Source organism: Trachinotus anak, unplaced genomic scaffold, assembly GCF_046630095.1.
Source record: "Trachinotus anak isolate AG129_WGS33_773 ecotype Australia unplaced genomic scaffold, CSIRO_AGI_Tana_v1 ptg000003l, whole genome shotgun sequence".
In the NCBI taxonomy this organism is placed as follows: Eukaryota; Metazoa; Chordata; class Actinopteri; order Carangiformes; family Carangidae; genus Trachinotus; species Trachinotus anak.
Genome location: NW_027273854.1, coordinates 10,826,674 through 10,841,588, shown reverse-complemented (window position 1 = coordinate 10,841,588; position 14,915 = coordinate 10,826,674). Strand labels below are relative to the sequence as shown.

General features: G+C 44.0%; 1 long non-coding RNA gene across 3 annotated transcripts in view; it reads left to right on the top strand.

Annotated features, from left to right (window-relative positions):
• The window catches only part of LOC139616506 (uncharacterized), a 115,369-nt gene that overhangs the window by 56,963 nt on the left and 43,491 nt on the right, over window positions 1-14,915 (top strand). Inside the window, exons 2-4 of one of the 3 annotated variants that reach the window (XR_011688181.1) lie at window positions 6,339-6,522; window positions 6,995-7,131; window positions 7,546-8,301. This is a non-coding gene — a long non-coding RNA (uncharacterized lncRNA). Of the gene's footprint in view, window positions 1-6,338; window positions 7,132-7,545; window positions 8,302-14,915 lie in introns of all 3 variants that reach the window. The other 2 variants (XR_011688175.1, XR_011688187.1) reach the window with 2 other exon arrangements.

Below are 14,915 nucleotides of genomic sequence, written 5' to 3'. Positions count from 1 at the left end.
TGTTGGTCTGTGTCCAAGCACACCTTGTGGTGTGAGGAAGTACAATACAGCTCTTTCACAGCTCTGACCCAACTGTCACACCTTATATCCAGGACTTTCATTGGCGTCATGGACAAAAGCAATTGTTCCCAATGAGAGCAGAGAGCAACACATATGAACTAAGTGTGAAATAATAGACACAGACAGATTGAGTTGAAAGCTTAGAATAAATGTAAAAATCTGAAAAATATGGCAAAGTTGAAATGACAGAAACTACATTTGTCGGAGGTAATTATAAGCGTTGGGTGGAAAATGAGAATTTCTGTCGCCTTTATTTGGATCACAGTGTTTGTGCCTGCATCCAGGGGTGCAATGACAAACAGCGGAGACTGTAAGAAGTATCCCTTTATTCTCCCACACCAATTGCTTCATATTTCCAATCAAACAGCCCCTTTGTCTCAGTGTTTCGTCCGAGCACAGGGAAACAGTGCGCTGCATTGACGAGACGCAGACAGATTATCTTGTTTGAATGGCTTTTCCAGAGCAGCAGCAAGGCCAGCACAACAATAGGTAACTTGTTGTAGGCACAACAAATCTAATATTCATTTAACATAGCCTTGTAGCAGGCTACCCATGGGGGTTGCTCATGCTGGTACAGTAACTGTTTGTATTTGCATAATACACTCCACCTCAGCAGGGCTACTAATTGGGCTGGTTGGAGGGAGCCAAAAGCCCCTGATGAAAGAGAGCAGCAGCCACAATTATCATAGGAGACACAACAATGCAGGGATTGAAATAATTTCTTTTGTGTCTGTATGGGACAGTCTGACTTTTCCAAATAAAAAGAACAAATAAACTCAGACTCAGCTGAACATCTCAAAGTAGAGGAATCATTGAATCTGTGTTTGTTTCTTGATAAAGGAACAATGCAGCGTGTTTGGTAACCATGCAGTCTGAATTTGCCTGAAATCTCCATGCATTAAGTTAGCCCTCATGTCTGGGTTTGCCAGGAAGCAGCACGTGAGTATGTGTGCAGACATGCAAGTGTGGTTGGGTGTGTTTGATACCGCTAACAAGCTGAGAAGCTTCTTCCCTGCCCATACATTCATTAACGCTGATTGAAGTCATATGTGCTGCTGGTAACGTTGAACGAGACGCTGGTTCGTGTTTTCTCTCTGCTGGGACATGATGGTCGCTCATGTTGTGTCAGAACCAGACAGACCTTCCCTCAGTCCTGGAATTTGTGGTGGAGTGCAGCTTGAGGGTTGTGCGTGACTGAGATTGGCATTTGTAACAGAGCTGGAGTCCACAGACCAGATTTGGACTTGTTTTATTACCTTCCTTCGCTGTTCAACATCTGTTAGATCACAGTCATTCACACGCAACAATAAATATTTTGGATGTCATTCTCACATATTGTCTAAGCTGCACTCAAAACCTTGCGGCAACAACAAATGACTTACCAAAGTAACATTTACACTGATCTCATAGTATTTTAATTGTTGCGTGAGATGAATGAAGCCAGCCTTTTTTTCGTCAGTCGTTGTGGCTCATTGTTTTTACAAAGATGTTACATTTTCGGATCATAACCTACAAAAAGCATAGCACAGTTTTTGTCACAATACACCAAAGTTCTGCTTTCATTAAATAATAAAACAGTCTTGCTGGTCTTTTTTTTCTTGTGTGCTGCTGACAACAGCTGGTTCCCGAACAGAAGTCAGGCTCCATGAGTAGATGGACGCTGCAGTAGCGCTGCTGATATCTGGTGTGAATATGAGGTTAGGCTACTTTTTTTATTTTTTATTCTAGCATGAAGTTAAGGTTTTGGTTGACTTTGCCATGGCATGATAAATCAATGCATTAACATTGATACAAACAGACAACACATTAACAGCCCATTAATAAAGTTCATTAAGACTTGAAAAGTACTTTCAGTCAATCAGAAATTCAGCCAGTCGCTCAGCAACAGAGAGAGAGAGAGAGAGAGAGAGAGAGAGAGAAACTTCATAACCTCCATAGGAAACAGGTGCTGAGTCAGTGAGAAGAGGAATGTCAGAAGAATGGGGAGGGAAGGGTAGCGTGTGTGAGTGTGCACGGGCGAGAGAGAGAGAGAGAGGTGTGTTGCGAGTGCGTGTGTGTGTGAGAGAGAGGGAGGGTGTGAGTAACGCTGAGTGGAAGCCAGGGAGCTGAGGAGAGAACAAGGGGAGGAGACTCTCCTGGGGATTGCGTGCGGACATCAAATGTTTACCTGTAACAAAAAGAAAGGGGAAGGTGTAGAAGGGAAAAAAAGGAGAGGAAAAAAAAGGCCGTGGTTTACAGGGGTGGGCGGGGACCCAAAGCCTAAAGCATGAGCTTCGCACGCAACTTAACAATACTACCTTTATGAAGACTGTATTGCGTTAGTCAGTGAGCACACACTCACTCATATTCATGTAAGATACCACTGGTGTTACACACACACACACACACACACACACACACTTACTTGTCAAGGAATTTAACAGCAATAGATAACTAAATGGTGGCACTCACACTGAGGCTACCCGTGTAAAAGCACATAAAAGAAGTGAGGAAAGGCTTCGTGACTTCCAGATAATGGGATCAAAGAGGCTCGGCCACACGTTATACACGAAATGGGAGCAAAGAACCGACCCCATCTGTGGAACAGCTGGAGTTTCTGTTTGACAGAAGGGGTACTTGTGTCCGTCTAAGCTCAACCCAGGATAAAAAACTTCGGGAAGCAGATGTTCAGCATTCCCTCTCGTCCCCGACCCTCTCTGTGGTTGCCCTGTTCATATTTCATCATAATTGGCCAACAAATCAAGACAAAATGAGAGTCAGCCTTTGTTGTGGAAACCACAGAGAGCCCCAGTGATTTACCGACTGGCGGCCCCTCTCACGCTTTCTCTCTGGGACTCTGTCTGTCTCTCTCCTGCTGTATCTACATATTCGGCATCTTAGCTCTCCATCTCAAGGTTGCCTTATCTGCGCAGAGAACAAAAAGCCTTGAAAAACCTGGGCTGCTGTAGGACTGATAATAGATTGCTTTACAAAAGTCACATCATGGGTTTATATTTAGAGTAATGTGTTCTCTATTGCTGGACCTTTGCAGTAACACCTCTGACTCATCTCTGTGTAGGTGTGTGTAGCTGTAGGGTAGTATTATTCACCATGATACAATTTTATATGAAGAAAACTGGACTTATTTAGACCAGTGTTTTCATGTTTGTTTTCATTATTTCGTTATTTGATTTAATATACATATGCATGAAAGGTCTTCACAGGGCAATTATGCATTTAACCAAACACAACCTTTCTTCTTCTGCGAGTCTCTTCTCTTTGATCGGGAGTAAAATTTGTCCATCATGGCTCTGATTGGCACCTTGCGTGTAAAAGGCAGAGTTATTGGGATTTAGCCTGGGGCGCCTGCGGTCAGCACAAGATGCGTACTATAAATAATTTGACTGTGTGTGCCGTGTGATTGTGTGAGCAGGGAGTGAGAGAGAGAGCTATACACACACACACTGGGCTCAGGGTTTCCTCTCCTGTGAGTGTCTGCAGTCAGAGCGCAGGTACAATGGGGAGCATTGTTCAGCTGGCAGGCCCCTGCGTGCCGGCTCCCCCTCCGTACCTGAGCACAGAGACAGGTGTATTTCTCCTAGTCACGCATAGCCCTGCCACACTCCCAGCTGCCTACACACCGCTTACCAGTGAGATCGCACACACACACACCTAGAAAAGCATCCACAGACAAAAGATAGCATAGAAATGCTGATTACAGATACTCATTTTTTTAGGTCCCTTATTTGAACCCTTGGCCTTACCTTTGCCTTTTCCTAATTGAAATTTTTAACCTTAAGCCAACTTTAGAAAAAGCCTTTTTACAAGTTACAAAAAATAAAAAATAAATAACACACATATACATAGACTAAATTTGTGTGCCAGGGTGCACAGCTGCACACTCACTGTGCGGTATTTTCCTGCAGGAAATTCAGGTGTTTTCTGTTGATAATTAGCGCTTTCAGATTTGATGTTTACAAGTTTTTCCTTTTGACTCAGAAATCTAATAAGTCAAGACACCTGCAGGTAAAGAATTCCCATGAACACATTATGGTAAGACTCCAGGAAGTGTGTGTTTGTCCAAAGAAATTTCCCCTTTGCCCAGTGCAAGAGTGTGTGTGTTAGGGAGCAAGAAGGAATGAGTCATGCACATGTCAGTTGTACTGTGCAGCCAGGCCGGCCAAAAGTTCATTTAATTTCTCCTCAAGTGGGAAAACATGTTTGAGTAAACATTTGAACCCCTGTTATTGTTTGACTTCTTAATGCAGGGTGAGAGGGAAAAGGCCTGAGGGGAGCAAGGGATAAAGGGAGATGGCGGTACGCTCCGAATAAAGGAAATGATTACGAAAACCTTAATGGGTAGCACCAATCAAATGTGAAAAATAACATGGTAGGGGGGGTGGGGGTGGTGGTGGTGGTGATAGTGATGGCCATTGATTACATAGTTTTCTTTGAAAGAACCTCCCTCCCACAGAGCTGACTCCCTGAGGTGCTGGAGGGAGTCCAGCACTATCAGTCTCATAGCACAAGAGGATTAGGTCTTTATCCTGGCTCATTCCAAAGAAAAGAGGTACACGCCACATTATGTCTTATTATATAGAGCAGGCACAAGCCATTTTTTTTTCTTTTACCAGTTTTCACATGAGTAATCTGCACCCACGTCACTCTGAAACCTCACCGTGACCCTTGTTTAGCTTCACTCTGCCCGTTCCCACGCCGCGGCCAAAAAAACCTGATGGAAGCCTGCACGTTGGCCATATATGAAATTACATGAGCTGCCAACACAGAGTCCAACCTCAGGCTTCCTGGCTGATATTTACCAAATTAATTCCCAGGCGGATGTAGAAATAATAACACCCATGAAAAGTAGGGAGAGTGGGAAAATAAGGAAGGGAAAGCGAGTGTGGAAGGCTAGCAGGCATGCGGTGGGGGCCATGCCAGTGAAAGGGAATGCTGTTGTTGGGAAATACTTGTCATTTTCTCATCTACCCCTTGGTTTCCATGATGTCATTGCCCCCCCGCATGTAATAACGCAGCTCACATCATACTATAAGATCGGCTGGGTAGTTAAATAGCCACAGTATGGCCTGCATTATTGTAACCTTCTCTGTCTTTTGGTCTCATAGGCTCTTGCTCTCTATCCTGTTGCTGGAGTTTGGGCACTCAGAGCCACATAAGGAAACATTTGTTCCCAGTCTAGTTGAATAGAGCCTTGTGTTGGAGGTAGTCAAAGAGATACAAGGGGATAGGACATCCAAACAGTCCAACACAAGAGCTCTGCTCTGAAGCCCCTCTCTGTCTGAGCCGGGCCAGTAATGAATGTCCTCTAGTCTTAATCACTCTCAGAGCACACACTGGAGATATGACTGACTCCATTGTCCTCCTCTCTATGTTTTGTATGTTGAAAGCAGAAGTCATAGAGGTCATCGCTTCCAGTAAATATTAGATTTGTTTCACCAACACCAGGTGGTCACGGTGACACTTACACGGGCGTGTATCGCAAATTTTACAGCCGTGTGGCGGTGTGGACGTGCTCTAGACAGTTTCTTTACGCTGCTTAAAAATATCTGGAGCTTCTCTTCACTCGGTCAGCCTTCACTCGGTCAGCCTTGCTTCCCCTTCCTCCATTTTCCTCTGTACCATCTGTTGTGAGCGGTGTTCAGAATGGGTTTTGTGCTCTCTGGATATGATTATCCTTGTCACACCAATCTGGAAAACATTTGTGTTCACATTAGCGCATACCTACATACACACACATTGGCGTGAGTGAAGGCTTGGTGGAGGATGCACATAAGTGGGCACACACGTACTTGCAGGCACTTGCATACACACACACAGGGAAGCCTGCAGACACACATGCATTATGCACATGCACACAATGAGAAATAATGTGTTTTCATTTCGCTTGGCTCTGTTTTGAGGCAGACTGATTGATGAGCATGTGAGTAGGAGAAACTGCTGGCTCCTTTGAAATTCATCACGTAGTTTCAGATAAGAGATAATTACCTCTAAATTACCTCTACAAGATAATTACCTCTACTAATACTTTAATTTAGCCTTGAATAAATAATGAGGTAAGGGGGAACTTTTATGCAAGGGGGGGGGGGGGGGGGGCAACACAGTGAACCAGATAAAAATGTGTAACCTTCCTTTCTTTTCTTCTTTCTTTCTTTCTTAGGAGGAAAAAAAAAACCTTCACACAGCAGTGGTGGCTTAGGAATGTGAGACAGGAATGCTGTTGAGTTACTATAAAGGGGGTTTGATCAGTGAAAACAATGTCTTTGTGTTTTCATCCCCAGCTCTAGTCACGCAATGCTGTGTGCGCAAACCTCCAGCAACTTTTCAACCCAGGCACACAAGAAAGCCATCAAGTACCTGCAATTGACAGAATCGCGTGCAATTCAGGTACTCCTGGATTGTGCTGGAGCATGGCCAAATGGGGACTAAAGGAAAAGGTGGAGTGGAGCTTCACCTGCTTAAAACGTAAGACACACCATATCTTGTGTTCAGAGACCAGTCATAGTGGTGTGGTTGAGGGTAAAGCCACTTAAACTCAGTATTATGCTGACAAGCAATCAGATGATATAAATTTCTACTTAGGTGTGTCCTATAAACCGATTTTTTTTTTTTTAATGTAAGTTCTTTGGGGAAAATAGGTTTTCTGAAAATACACCAGATTTCATATTGTTTGCCTAATGACAATTACTTGTTCAGGTCAGAGTTTACCCACATATTATCTCAGCTATGTGATCACTTAAATGCCTCTATTACAGTAAAACTAAAAATGATTTATGTAATCAGCATCCTTTTTTTCAAATGATTATAAAATGCAGATATTCTCTTAAAGCAGACAAATCCATAAAAGGTAGCAGCTATTATTACGAGTTTTTGGTTCTGATACACATTTAACGATCAAAAACCTAATTGAACTTCACTCAAATTCATCCATCCTCAGTATATTGGAGCTCAGTTAGGTTCTGATTTGAGCCTGTGCTCCATTTCTCTGGATCCAGTCCTTGTTTTGAGGTTTAAGGGAAGCTATGATCCCAGAAATACAAGCAAGCCTGGAGGTGGTTAGGACATGAAAGTGAGGTAAGAAAGACAAGAGATTCATTCATGGGAAGGTGATTCAAGGCACCGACATCCCTGTATCTCTGCACAGCGACAGATGATCATTATTACTCACACTGCTCACACAGGGCTCACACGCAAGCTGGACTCAAATTGACAGATGATGAGTGACTAAAACAAGATTATAATGGCCTATATTTGTTACATAATAACTTCCCTCTGATTTTATATAATTATATAATTATTAATGATGATAATAATAATAATGATGCTACTAGTGGCAGTTTTTTTTATATTAAGCGTTGATTTAATGTAAGTTAGCAAAATGGATTATAAAGTGCTTTCAGTTATACTTCAATGCCACTGTATTATGTAACAATATAATACCATATGATACTCAGCGCTGTGTCTTTTCTGTCTTTGCTGTTTTCAAAGGTTTTAAACTGATGCATTCTCATATTTCTAAAATATTTGAGCGACACCAAAAAATGAACTTCACTTACCATCATGCCTTGCGCGTCTACGTTGGGCTGAGCGCAGCATGTGCTTCCCTGCTCCGTTCCCACTATGGCTCAGTGCTGCTCAGGCTCTCCACGGGAGCGCATCGCATCCGCGTCAGAGAGGCTGGTTGGAGCTGAAGCAGGGAACCATCACTGCACTGGACCGTAAAGAGGAACCAGGTTCTTTTATGGCTTATCGGAAATAACCACACTGATCCATCTGCTTGGTTCGCCAGAGCACAAATCAGTTTACGCAAGGATTTTTTCGGGGGGAGAGGATTAAATGCTAACATTACAGGACTGGCACGCATGGAGTTATAATTATTATTACCATCATTTGTAAAACTTGATCACGATGGCAACGGCTGCTGGATTCAACAGTCCAGCTGTGGATCGTGCTGTAGGATATGAGGAAATGCTGCGGGATGAACGGTGTCTTACATTCCTGCTGCCCAAGTCCTGCTGCTGGACAAGCTGTTTGTCGGACAGACGAGTCTCCTGGGATATTTCACGCGTGTTCGCGGGTGGCCAGTGTTATAGATGGCCGGTGCCATGAAATGCTTTTGGAAAATTTTGTTGTGGCGGATTTTGGCGCATGGGATGGAATATCCTGGAATATATTTTGGGAAGCGATGCTCATCGGATGTCCAGCAATTTGGATAATGACAGTGCGCATCAACTCATCCAGCAGGTAAGTGACAGAACGCAACTTCTACCTCTTGGCGGTGAAAGGTCAAAGTTAGACTCAGTTTCTGTTACAGATTTATGTTGTCATTTCTTCTTCCGGGGGGGGGGGGGGTTTACCAAAACGTGCAGCTTAGTCCCAGTGGGGTTTTCAAAGAGTCCCAAGAGGAATAACTTAATTTGATCAGCTGCTATTTAACAAACACAATAGAATGTTTACCAGTGACTGTTTTGACCAAAGGTTCTGTCGTTATCTCCCTACACACCCATTTGGCCTACATCTTCATTACCAAATTACACCTAACAATCACACTTCTCCCATGGGATTCCTTAGAGAAACTCTTATCAAGTTGGGGTGTATGTCTAATCTATGTCTGTGGAGATGGGTGTGTTTGATATGAGAATCCTGGTCAAACTCCTGGTCTGCTCCACATGCGTAGGTTCACCTGTTCACCGCTCCGTTATTCTCTGGGTTCATTAGGTGCACACCCCTCACTCACAAAACGGACTCAAACTGACCTATGTGTATTTCAGACACATTGAACACTGACACTGCCTGACATAAGCACTCTAAATCACCCATGCTGAAATGCACCCCTTTATAACCTGTCCATACACCTGCACTGCCAGGTGCCCACAGCCCATCCAGAGAACCACGACCTGTCATAAGTTGTGAAAGACCAGGTGCAGCAACATGAAAAGAAAGGTGTGGATATAGTGTCCATAGAAAACAAGCCTTAGTCCACCCACCTCTCCCACAGTGACTCCATTCAGGTGAGAGTAAATCTGTTTGAGCTCCAGAACTTCACCCACAGGCAGTTGTGTCATTAGTGCAAGCTGCTGCTACCTGACACATGGCACGTATCACAGATAAAATCAGTGCTGTGGTCACAACAGAGGAGCTTATTTTAGATGCTTCATGTGAGGGGAACCTACAGGTGCATGTGACCATATTCACAGGTGAACCTTGTATGGTCCGGATCGTATGAGACACGTGTTTGTACCTGTCCTGTCGACATTTCCATCTTTATGATATAATGACAGTGCATTCATTGTAGGTGTGTGTTTGTGCAAGTTATCTGAAGAGGCTTCCACCGTCCTCTTCCTTCACTCAACCCCATCCACTTCCTTAGCAATAAAGAATTCCATCCATTGTTGGGGCTAGGGGACAGAGCCCCACTATATGTCTGTATACAGCGCAGACCGAGCACCACCGCTCTAACTCTGCACCCCCCCCCCACACACCCCCTCCATTAAAAATCTTCTCCAAACAAGACCCCCTTTCTCCACTGAAGAGGGACCCTCTGTCTAATGCCAAGTGACTCTCATGGCCAGCATTGACGGTGGGACACTTGCTTCACAAAAGGAGCTGAAGTGTCAAATAAACTCGGTCAGAGCCCCCGACACACAAGAATTCCTTTATCTGGCACCCTGGGAGGCAGACAAAGACAGACTTTGTGTCAGTGAGCAGGCCTTGACTAAACAGTAGGGCTTTTTTTTTTTTTTTTTTAACTCCTCTTCTCACAACTTCTGCCTCTTCTTCCTCCTCCTCCTCCTTTTGTCATTTGAACGGCGGAGCGGGAGCATGCCTGTTGACGTGACCCCGCTCACCCAGCATCTGTCCTGCACATGGCCAACATCACCCCTGTGCTGTGTCAGCTCCATGCAAACGCAGATGCACCCATGCACGCCCACTTGCATAGACCCACGGCTGTCTGTTAGACATCAAAGCAGCCATAACATTTCAGTGAATGTAATTCCCTTTTGATACTTTTGTTTATGTCTTGGCCCCGTAGCTGAGAATAGTAAAGCAGGAATTTGCCTTCTCACAGGGCTGAATGTGCTGGCTGTGCTGTCATATGATATGCTTGTGGTGAACCGCAGTCGAGAGCCATATACACACCAGGCTCAGACTCACTTAACAGCCCTGTATTTACTCCACTCAACATTTCCGAGGAACTCTCCCATCACTTTCAATTTTTTTTGAGTTCAGAATTAGCTGTATTGTCATCTGTTTCATACTTCAGCTAATTTCAGACCTTCAATTTTGATGTTTTTTCACTAGTTACAGATATTTGTTAGATAATGAAAGCCAGTTTCCATTGCCTTATAATGTCACTTGGACAAATGAGATAATATACACACTTCAGACTAAACAGACTCACTTTTTCCACACTAAATGTGCTATTCAGTGATTCTATAGAGCTCTATAGTCTGGCCCCTGAAGTTGAAACCTAGACTGTATAAAAGTGACCCTAAAGTGCCGGAAAATGACCTCATGCGGCGTCGAGACCACTTTGAAGCAGCACCACTGAGACGGTTTTGTGGCCCAGAGGTGTTGCTGGCTGGCCCCCAGTGATGGACGTGTGCATCAGGCCCCCAGGCATGCTAACACAGGCCTGCCCAGAGAGCCATAGTCCCCCAGCACAGTGGTTAAGATAAACAGATCGAGTTGCTGTGGTCGAGCGTGTTAATGGTGTGTTTATGAGCTTAAGTTGAGTGGTGATTTATCATGTCTAAACTCAGGGGTCACCTCTGGTCCTTGGCCTTGATCGAGCTCGGTATCTGGTGTGTGTGTGTGTGTGTGTGTGTGTGTGTGTGTGTGTGTGTGTGTGTGTGTGTGTGTATGTGACATTGCACACAGGTGACAACACTGACTGAGCAGCGTGACCTCCTGGTGAACTGTGTCTCAGTGTCACGGCTGTCTCTGACCACTGAAGGGAAATGGAGAGTGATAGAAACGTTTATTACGCATTAATTACAGCCTGTTTTTGTAGCAAATGTGCCCTCAGCATTACCTCATCAGGTCTGCGGGGCACACAGCTCAAATCACAGGAAAATATCCTTCCATCATTAGTGTCAGATAACCTTTTAATGAGCTCCATGAGAAATATCAGGCTGTAAAAAAGCTGTTGTGTATCCTTTCATATAGAGCACCATTTACACTCAGCTTGTGTGTGTGTGTGTGTGTGTGTGTCTGTGTGTGTGTTTAGAATGGGCTCTAAAGTTTGTCTGAACAGGAGAACTGTCATTTATTAGTAGTGCAGGAACAATGGGGAGCTTGTCTCCGGGGGTGGTGGGAGCCAGAGGGGGGCCAGAGGGGGCCGGTGGAGCCAGGGGAGGGTGGCCTGAGATTGGGCAGCAGCCTCTGACCAAGAACAAGCCCCTGTCTGATGGAGAGAACTGCTGACCCTTCCTGAGTAAAATGGCACCTTTGTTTCGAGGTGTATGTGTTTGTGCCTATGTGTTTATGTGTGTGTGAGAGGGAGAAGGAGAGAGGGTTTGAAAAGCTGGGAGCACTGTGTAAAGTGTTGTTTTTTTTCTTTTTCTTAGTACTTTGGTGATTTTCCCTCCATCTGTGATGTTCCCTTAGCTGTAAGTTTTGTGACTGTGATTCTCACAGTATTCACTGTCTCGAAACCTATTTGATTACATCATTTCCAAAGTGGCCATCTGCCCACAGTTGGAAATTGTACAGATAAAATTCACAATGTTTTCAAGGTTAGTTTTCATGCGGCCATTTTTACACCATTTACTCACAGAACTTCTTTTTCCAGGTGTGTCAGTGTATGAGAAAGGGCTTTTATTAATAAACGCATCCGCATGTCTGTGATACTACACAACTCTTCAGTGATGCCATGACACCAGACCACCTCTTGAGACTAATTAGCGATTTTGTGTTTTCATCTGTTTCCGCTGTCTGTGTGGTGCTTTCTTCCTATAGGCCCTTAAAACAGTTCTCTTCTCCCTAATGATGCTCATGAGGGAGAGGAACTGAAGGGAGGAGGAGAGAGGAGGAGTAAGTGCTGGTGGGTAATGGCAGCAGATTGCTGATTTCCGACAGGGAAACCACAGCTTAGAGGGTGGTGTGTGTGTGTGTGTGTGTGTGTGTGTGTGTGTGTGTGTGTGTGTGTGTGTGTGTGTGTGTGTCTCTGTCTCTGTCTCTGAGGGGGGTGTTATCCTGCTTTGGGAGTTATCAGGAAGTGGGAGGTTGAGAGGGACAGACAGTCAGTACTTGAGTGAGAGTGTGGTAGGGTGCTTTAGAGGAAGTGGTGAACATGAGTGGGGATTCTTCACAGCGATGCCTCTGGGTCTGACACTTAAAGTCTATCGTCTTTGATAAAGCTCCCTCTGCACCTGGTGCGTTAGACCTTTTCAACTTACCTTACTGCCACGGGCTCCGCCACTCCCTGTTGGCCGATTAAATATGGCACGCTTCCTCTGACTTTCCTTTAAGTCCTGCTATCCCTTCTGTCCTTGACCTCCTGCGTAAGCATAAAGAGAGAGAGAGCACAGAAAGGTGAAAGAAGGATGGGTGGAGGACAGGCCCTCTTCCTCAACATGCCCTCGACACAGAAAGAGTAAACAGCAAAGACACACAGTGCAGCACAGGGGCATCTCTGTCAGCCGGGACAGAGGCAGACAGCACTCCATTCAGGCCCCCTCCACAGGAAGGCTGCATGCACCACCCACCTCGCTACAAGGACACTACGGACCTGCAGAACAGTAGTGAATAAGAGATTCTAAGAATAGCCAGAAATGAAGTTACACATGCAGGTGAGGAAGCCACTGTGAAGGTTTGTAGTGTTTGTGTGTACTCTGTGTGTAGGCGCGCAATACAGAGAAGGGGAATCAGATATATGTCAATTCTTGCAAACCTTCCCTCTTTTGAGAGTGTAATTTACCTGGTGATATATTTTAATGTTTTTTTGTTTTTTTGTTTTTTTTTCACTGTGTGTGCATATGAAGCAGACAGGTTTCTAGTGTTGGAGCTGACCTTCAGGTGTCTTCTTGACCTGCCTTACTCGCACAAAAATCAAATTGCATCTGCAATGCTTTAAATACCAGACATTCCTCCTTCTGTTTTCCCTCTAACTGACCTCTCTTGTTCTTTTCTTGCTCTTGTTTTGGAGGGAAAATTCCTCCCTTTGTGTTCCGCTCTCACAAATGTCACATTCCACCGAACCTGTGACCACACTGGCCCTTTACTTTGGCGGGCGTGGGTCACCATGGCAGCGTCACAGAGTTTGAACGAGTCACACCTACACAAGTAAGCCATCCTCATTCTGGAGTTGGGTCTTTTTCTTTTTTTTTTTTTTCCATTCCATCACTCGTCTCCCCCTTTTCTTTCGTCCTCAGTGGGGAGGATAAAGGAGACATTTTCAGTGTGAAGAGGAGCGTGAAATTTCTTGTGTGACCTCCCCGGGACACAGCAAGACCACCAGGCTCCTCAGTTGACTGTGTTATGTGTGTGTTCAATCCAGCACTTGTGTAGGGGATCTGTGTGACGCTGACAGCTTTTAGTGCGTGTCTGTTTTTATTTGGTTTGTTTAAAGGAGATTGAATGAGGCAGACAGACTCCTTTTCTCATAAAAAGTCCAATTAAGGTGGATTGTTAAGTATCTGGACATTCAGAAGGTGCACACAAATGATCATGTCACATAAAAGCTGTAGGCTGAGCAATTGGGAGGCAGATGCTCATATGTTTAAGACTGTCCTGGTAGGCCTGTGTGCCAGGCGGTCAGGCTATCACAGTGAGCCCTAAGCTTCTGACAGACATGCTGTGGAAGTGGATAAAGTGGCTGTCAGTGTCCCTCACCAGAAGCTCAGATAAGCATACAGTGCCAAAGTGCTGTAATGACTGAAACGACGTGGAGGCTGTCCAGATGTCAGGCTGTCATCACAGAGCATCACTCACTCAACAGGCTGTGGAAAAGAGACAGATGTTCATGTTTCTAAATGAGCTGATTGGATTTTGTGTCACCTTTCAAAGGGTCGTGGCTGCTGAAATGCACAAAATGAGATTTCATGACAAAAAATGCAGAAAATAGCAATTAGAAACCATGGCAATATTGCTGCATGGTCTGTGGTTGATTTTTGAAAATGCCTGTGTGTATTTCTTTGACTCTGCTGCACTCTTGTGGACAGTGTGCGCAACAACAAAATATGAGTTTACTGGGCTGTAGTTCCTTCTTCATCCACTTGAGATATGTGGTACTCATTTCAAACCTTAGTTAGGATATAAAGGATTTTTTCAATGTGCTGCATTGTGGTAAAATAAATAAATAAAATCCTTACTGTACAAAGTCTGGTATGCCAATAGTAATTTAAAAAAAATTATTAATTAATTATTAATTAATATTCTTCTCTAAAACAAAATGTACATTATGATTTTCTAGTAATATTGATTTCAATGTAGAAACAGATTGTCACTAAGCTGCTACATTCAGATCACATTCCACATTAAAATCAGAGTTTTCCATTCGCATTATCATATTAATTATATGAAATGTGTCATTTGCCATCTCTATATAAATCTCTACCAACTAACACAAATTCTGAGATTAATGAGAATACAATTGCATGTCTACAGTGACTTATTTCACCATGTCTGTAAACAATGTAGACTTTACCTCCCAGTAAGGCCCTACACATGTAATGTGTACTGTGTATCCTATTTCCAATTATCCAACCTTGGAATATGAACTTCAGATTTTATTCTGACAAACAAAATGTCTCAAAATACAAAACATACAAAATTAGAAACACCTGAAGGAGGACAAGACAAATGTGTTTAATGCACTTTTCAGGTAAGCAAGAGGTTAAAACAGGTTCAGAAGT